Below are 8,168 nucleotides of genomic sequence, written 5' to 3' on the forward strand. Positions count from 1 at the left end.
CGCTTGAGCCACCCGGAGCCGCCGCATCGCCATCGCCAGTCGCCCACGCCGCTCCGTCCCGCGCCGGCCGCGCCTCTCGGCCCGACGCCGGCGAGTGCCCGGTGAGCTCCTCTGGCCAACTCCACCGCACCGGCCTCTCCTCCCCTCGGCTACATCCTCCGGCCACCGCGACCACAATTCCGGCAAACAGGAACTCTGGCGAGCGCCTCGAAGTCCGCGCCGATCTGGATCTGAGATCCACTAGGGTTGACTTTCCCCGAAACCCTAATTTATTTGCGTTTTTCATCATGCCGTAACTCTGCATCCATACCTCCGTTTTGGGCGGGTAGCATATCAAAATGTTCGTCTTAGAGAGTACATCATTTCATCTCATTGCATCATTTTCATTTGAGCTCATATTGATGCCCGAAATGCTATTTGAAGAGGGCTATTTGATATAATTGTCAGATCTGCTGCATCAAATAGCTATTTGTCATTTTTGCCATGATTAATGTGTGCAGGATATGCTCCTGAGCTCTACATGTGTTTTGTTATATGTCATGCCATCTTTACATAGGTGTTTTCCATGTATTTTTGTGATATGTGTGGTGACTATCACAAGCTTGCAAAGTAGTGCATTCGTTAATGCTGATTTCAGGGACTTTGAATTTCTCCAAGTCCTTGATCTGTTTTTGTCAATATACCATATGTTCATGTTGTTTCCTAGTGATCCGTGCCTCTTTTCAGGATGATCAGTAAGGATGATTTGTTAATATTGTGGTGCTCTATCCATCCATGTCTTTGTTTGCAATTATGGAGCACCCTAGCTTGAGTCAATCGAGCTCTACTTTTGCTATTTCGTGAATCCTGGCAGATTGTTGACTCGTTAGCGATTTTTCCGAGGATGTTGCTAGTGCTCCGTGCTTGCTATGTTGTTTTTCTTGCCATGTCTAGCTTCTATGATATGTATTACTGATGGGTGTATGCTTAGTTTGTCATGCCTTGCTCTGTAGTGAGTGCATCGAGCTCGTAAACATGCCTACCCGCTAACTGTTTTGCATGCTCCAGTTTTTCTCTAAGTCTGAGATTTGATTATGTTTTTGCCATGTTAAGTTCCTGTAGCATATAGTTTTCATGCTCCAAAGTGTGCTACCTGATGTTAAATTCCAGACTTGTGTTAATTTCACTAAGTCTGAAACCTGTTTACCTTTTGCATATTTGCCATGCTTGTTTGAACCTGTTAATGGATGAATTAGCCGTAGCTCAGTGTTCATCTTTTGTCAAGCATCATGAGTGGATCCCTGCCATGTATTTTGTTGTCATGTTGGAGTGTTGTAGCATAATTATCTTGATGCATTTAGATGGCTACTTGCTGTTTATCGCAGACCGGTGCCATATTTGTTTTGCTTGCCATTTCCAAACCGTGCATCCGATTCCGGTGATCTTTATATCAATTTCAACCGAAATCACCTCACCTTTCCAGTGGCACTCTTGGATTTCCATGTTGGGGACAGGTTCAATCATTCCTTGTCAAATCTTGCATATGCATCACATATCACATCCCGCATAGCATACAATGTTTGCATCATATTTGTTTGAGCTTTGCACGTGGTTGATTGTGTTACTTTTGCTTGTTTGTCTTGTTTGGGTAGAGCCGGGAGACGAGTTCGCTAACGAGGAGCCCGTTGAGTGTGCTTACGAGGATCAAGTCAACTCTAACAACTTCGCAGGCAAGATGATCATACCCTCGAAATCACTTATATCTTTGCTTGCTAGATGCTCGCTCTTTTGCTATGCCTATGCTACGATGCCTACCACTTGCTTATCATGCCTCCCAAATTGCCATGTCAAACCTCTAACCCACCACGTCCTAGCAAACCGTTGATTGGCTATGTTACCGCTTTGCTCAGCCCCTCTGATAGCGTTGCTAGTTGCAGGTGAAGATTGGAGATCGTTCCTTGTTGGAACATTGTTTATTGTTGGGATATCACTTTATTATCTTATTATCTTAATGCATCTATATACTTAGTAAAGGGTGGAAGGCTCGGCCTTTTGCCTAGTGTTTTGTTCCACTCTTGCCGCCCTAGTTTCCGTCATATCGTTGTTATGTTCCCGGATTTTTGCGTTCCTTACGCGGTTGGGTGATAATGGGAACCCCTTAACAGTTCGCCTTGAATAAAAATCCTCCAGCAATGCCCAACCTTGGTTTTACCATTTGCCACCTAGCCTCTTTTTCCCTTGGGTTTTCGGAGCCCAAGGGTCATCTTATTTAAACCCCCCTGGGCCAATGCTCCTCTGAGTGTTGGTCCGACTGAGCTGCCTGCAGGGCCACCTCGGGGAAACTTGAGGGTTGGTTTTACTCGTAGCTAGTCTCATCTGAGTGTGCCCTGAGAACAAGATATGTGCAGCTCCTATCGGGATTTGTTGGCACATTCGGGCGGTGTTGCTGGACTTGTTTTACCATTGTCGAAGTTGTCTTGTAGAACCGGGATGCCGAGTCTGATCGGAATTTCTTGGGAGAAGGTTTATCCTTCGTTGACCGTGAGAGCTTGTGATGGGCTAAGTTGGGACTCCCCTGCAGGGATTTGAACTTTCGAAAGCCGTGCCCACGGTTATGGGAAGATGGGAATTTGTTAATGTCCGGTTGTAGATAACATGAACCTTAACTTAATTAAAATGAATCAACTATGTGTAACCGTGATGGTCTCTTCTCGGCGGAGTCCGGGAAGTGAACACGGTGTTGGAGTAATGTTTGCCGTAGGTTGATTCTATAGTTCTTCGTTCGTGCTTTGCCTCCTCTTCTCGCTCTCTTTTGCGAATAGGTTAGCCACCATATACGCTAGTCGCTTGTTGCAGCTCCACATATTACTTTGCCTTACCTATAAGCTTAAATAGTCTTGATCGCGAGGGTGCGAGATTGCTGAGTCCCCGCGACTCACAGATTACTTCCAAACCAGATGCAGGGACCGATGATTCTGTTCCAGATGATGCGCTTGAGCTCAAGTGGGAGTTCGACGAAGACTCACGCTGTTACTGTGTGTCTTTCCAAGATGATCAGTAGTGGTGCCCAGTTGGGGCGATCGGGACCATGCCGCTTGTTGGGGTTGATCTTTTATTTTGGTACCGTAGTCGGACCATGAGTGTATTGGATGATTGTAATGCTATTCATGTATTTGTGTGACGTGGCGAGTGTAAGCCAACTATGTACCTTTTTCCCCTATTATCTATTTACATGGGTTGTTGTGAAGATTACCTTACTTGCGACATTGCTTTCAATGCGGTTATGCCTCTAAGTCGTGTTTCGACACGTAGGAGATATAGCCGCATTGAGGGCGTTACATATTACTTTTATGTCAATATTAAACTTTTATCTTGAATCTTTCAGATCTAACATTCATGCCACAATAAAGATAATTACTTTGAAAATTATGTTAGGAAGCATTCCACATCAAAAATTCTATTTTTATCATTTACCTACTCGAGGACGAGCGACAATTAAGCTTGGGGATGCTTGATACGTCTCCAATCTATCTATAATTTTTTATTTTTCCATGCTATTATATTATCTATTTTGGATGTTTAATGGGCTTTATTATGCTCTTTTATATTATTTTTGGGACTAACATATTAACCGAAGGCCCAATGCAAATTGCTGCTTTTTGCCTATTTCAGTGATTCGCAGAAAAGGAATATCAAATGGAATCCAAACAAAATGAAACCTTCGTGAGGATCTTTTTTACAACAAACGTGATCCAGGGGACTTGGAGTGGACGTCAAGGAAGCAGCGAGGCAGCCACGAGGTAGGAGGGCGTGCCCAGGGGGGCAAGCGCGCCCCACCCTCGTGGGCCCCTTGCAGCTCCACCGACCTACTTCTTTCGTCCATATATACCCATATACCCTGAAAACATCCAGGAGCACCACGAAACCCTAATTCCACCATTGCAACCTTCTGTACTCGTGAGATCCCATCTTGGTGCCTTTTCCGGCGCTCCACCGGAGGGGGAATCGATCATGGAGGGCTTGTACATCAACACCATAACCTCTCCAATGATGTGTGAGTAGTTTATGTCGGATGTGGGGTTTCGGCAAACCCTTAAGGTTCAAACACTGGGGTGCACGCACTACTAGGAAAAGGCCTACTAATGGCGCACCTAATTTGGCCATTAATGGCGCATTAGTGGTGCGCCATTAGTGCCACGCCATTAGTATATTTTACTAATGGCCCACCACAGGTGCGCCATTAGTATCTGGTATACTAATGGCGCACCTCAGATGCGCCATTAGTATATACAACAGTGCGCCATTAGTATGCCTCCCAGGGGGCCATGTATACCCAGGTGCTTTGGCATACTAATGGCGCACAACACCAAGATGCGCCATTAGTAACTTCGGCATACTAATGGCGCACTGTTTAATGATGCGCCATTAGTATCCTTTGGCATACTAATAGCGCACTGTGATGTGATGCGCCATTAGTATGAATATTAGGTTTTTTTTATTTTTTTATTTTCTGTTTTTTGCACAGGTTACAAAATGTATAATTGGACAAAATATAGACAGCACACATCAACAACAGATTCATCAAATACAATAGAAGATTAGTCTTTGAATACAATTCATCATATTAGTCTCCGAATACAATTCATCATATTAGTCTCCAAATTGAAAAGACTGAAGAAAGATAGAACATTATATTACAAGTCTCGAGACCGCGAGTAGCGAGTTTGTCTTCACATTACAAGTCGATATCGATCATCTAAACTACCATCACATAGAAGAGAGCTGCGGTCATCACGATGAGCATCATCACGATGAAACTCGTCTTCATCCGGTTCCTCCAGCGCTCCCTCCCCTCTCCCGCTAGATAGCGGGCGTATCTAGATTCGGCCTCGGCCCTAGTGGTGTACCCTTTGTAACTGTTACCGCTGAATCGGTGAACTGTCTCCAACACTCCTCCCAGTCGTCGTAGACTCCGGGAACCTTACCCTTGTACACGACATACGACGGCATCGCTATGCAGTAGCCAAACGAAACGTTAGTACCAATTCATAGACAATACATAAGCAATATATAAGTATGCAACAGAACGATCGGAAGAGAAAAGAAAGACATTAATAGCATCGATGACATCTAAGTTGAACGACTCTCGAAACCAAAGAGACATACTACAAGTTCATTAAAGTTTAATTACAACATGAGCCAATCGATGTTTCAGAACTAGACACAGCATCACTGCTTTCAACTTGACTCAAGGGACCGAAGCGTGGATGAAGCCGCCATCTATCGTGGGAGTCATGAAATAACGGTCGTTGTCAGCCTGCATTTGTAGCATTGTGTCGATGTCACTGTTGGATGGTTGATTTCTGAGGTAGAACTGCCCCGAGGTACGAAGGACATCTTGATAGATGATTTCCGCAAACTCCAACTGGATGCGAAAGAATTCTTGTCTGATGTCCGCGTCCTGGATTGCCGACACGCTCGCGGCCCAATCTTTGAGTTTACTCGGTAGCAGAAGTTGATGATGGTCCCGTACGATCGCCCGCATGTGATGGATGGCGTAGTAGGAACCCTTCTGACCGCCAGGCGGCTGCTTGACGCAACAGAACATCGTATTGTGGGAGAACACGTGCTTGCCGTACTTACAAATAGGCCTGGTGAAGGTGCCTCCAGATTTGGCGTAGCCGGGGAGAACATCATCAAGAACCTTCTTGACATTTGTGTAGTCTACGTTCGAATGACGGTCCGGGTCGAAATACGTGGCCATGGAATATTTGGGGCCTAGGAGGATGAGCGTGCAATGTGTGTCACAGCAGAAAACACGGAATGTTAAAAGAAAAACGATCGAAATCTAAGAATTCATATGTTACGGGGCGGTTGAGGGGAGGACTTACTCGGGAAAGTAAGGCACGAGGAAGTTATCCTTATCTTGGTTTGCCAGAATGACGCCTTCGAGGTAAGAAGTCGTGACTTGCCGGTCCCCAGCGCTGCCCAAGATCTTGGCACGCATGTAGAAGGGGTCGACTATCACGATGTCCGGGGTCTTGTTGCGAATGATCCGCATCTCCATACTCAGTGAAAATAGCCGAACGAAGGTGTAGTGCAGCGGATGAAGGTTCAACATAGCGTGGATGTCATCAAACCGCAGGACGATCGTACCCCCGATGGAGTTATCCACAAAGCCCTTGCCCTTTGGCACCTTGGCCGCGAAAACCGGGTATGCCACATTCTTCTCTCTGAGACGCCGCTTCTCCAAAGAAAGAACACTGTCATGCAGACTCCGCATAGCACCGGTTGCAGCATCGAGCATATTTCTCGGTAGCATCGACCTACCCGCCACATGCAGCCTCCTCATTAAATCCTCAGGTGAAGGTGGCCCGTCCTGAGCACGGATCGTACTCGGTGCCGGCTGGCCCGCACCCTTGTTAGTCTTTCTTTTGTGTGCCTTCTTCTTCTCCTGTAATGGGACCGAGTTCTGCTCACAGAACGCCTTCTTGAGTGTGTTGGGGGTGATAATATTTCGCACCTCGCCTATCTGAGGCTTGGTGAAGTCAGCAGCTGGAGGCGTCTCCTGAGAGCTGAACTGCAGATGACGCCTGTTGCAACTTGGCTTCTCCACAGTACCATATATAAAAGACATTCAGTCTGATGCTATTTACTAGCAGTACTAGTAGTTTTTTTATTCTTCAATAACTGTATTGTCCATCAGACTGTATTGGCCATATATAAAAGACATTCAGTCTGATGCTATTTACTAGCAGTAGTAGCAGTTTTTCTTCTTCTTCATTAACTGTACTAGCAGTTTTTTTCTTCTTCATTAACTGTATTAGCTATTTACTAGCAGTACTAGCACTTGGGTCATATGCTAACGCTACATTGATACATCATCATGCTGGGTAATATTAAACCCAAGCAGAGTGCCCATTGCAATGTAAACCTGAGAACACATCTCACCTCAAGTGCAGGATATAGCAGACACCTACTTCTTCAGTCAAGTGCAGTAAAAGACCGTTTGCAGAACCTGTTTAGTCAGAGTTGAACATTAGAATCCATACTATGCTCTACTATGCTTGTAAAGGAACACCTGCTAGCTAGCTGCTGTCGAGTTGCCAGCATTCGTCGTCAGTGAAAAAAAATGAAGAAGAAAAAAGGCATGCATGCACTGGTTTGCCAAAACAAAGCACTTTAGTCCTCTGTTTTTGCTAACTGCTACACATACCCCCAAGTGAACCACCACAACATCTAAAAGCTAACAATTGTTTTTGCTTACATAATCAGACTTTTTGTGCTAAAAAAACCATAGAACAACTGCTCCAAATTTCTAAATAAACTGCCATTTCATTTTATTCAATAATGAACTGTACTCTTTATGGGTTTTTTAGTTAAATGCAGAAAATCCAAAGTTAATTCCGCCGGGATTTTCTATGTTTTTTATACATAACTGCTAAAACCCTAGGAGTTAACCGAGCCACCAACAGAATGTGGACTTAAAAAGAGAGAGTCACGGACAGTGACATGATACATTTTCATAAAATTAGCTAGTTTTACTTATGGTGCACAAAGGAACAAGTACTGCAGTGCACTTAGAGAAAAATGAAGGAACTTCTCTCTACCACATGTAATCTGGTTCTTTCACATTGCTTGTCTTTTCCTTTTTTACTCAATAACGGTAAGCACTAATACTCTTAACTGCACTATAGAAAGTGAACCAAATGAACTCCATGGGTGCTGCCATCTCACCCGTCATTGACGGCGCAATGAAACAATTTTTATAACTGGTGTTTGTTCTTCTCAAAGTATATTCCTTAATTGCAATGGCTAACTGCTGAAACTATACGTAACAGTCAAAACACAAATAGAAAGAACCAGATTTAAGAAATTCAGAAACTATAAACTATGTAACTGCTGAATTATACACAACCGCTTCCAAGGCCTACTAGTGTTATTCAGAGAGAACAACCATGTACAGTTAAAAAATGGCAACTGTGTTGGGGGGAAGTTGATGTTGCTCGATGCCTGAAGTGAGGCCGGCAATTAAGGGACCACCGAGACAAAATCTACGAGTAAACTAACATCCTAAATAGGGGGAAGCTCATCGGGGCACCAGGGCGGCGGGGTGTCGGGGCGGCTAGGGCGTCGGGATGGCGGGGCACCTGGTTGTCGAGGCGGCGGGGCACCGAGGGTGTCGGGGC

This window comes from Triticum dicoccoides, chromosome 6A (genome assembly GCF_002162155.2).
Source record: "Triticum dicoccoides isolate Atlit2015 ecotype Zavitan chromosome 6A, WEW_v2.0, whole genome shotgun sequence".
NCBI classification, from domain to species: domain Eukaryota; kingdom Viridiplantae; phylum Streptophyta; class Magnoliopsida; order Poales; family Poaceae; genus Triticum; species Triticum dicoccoides.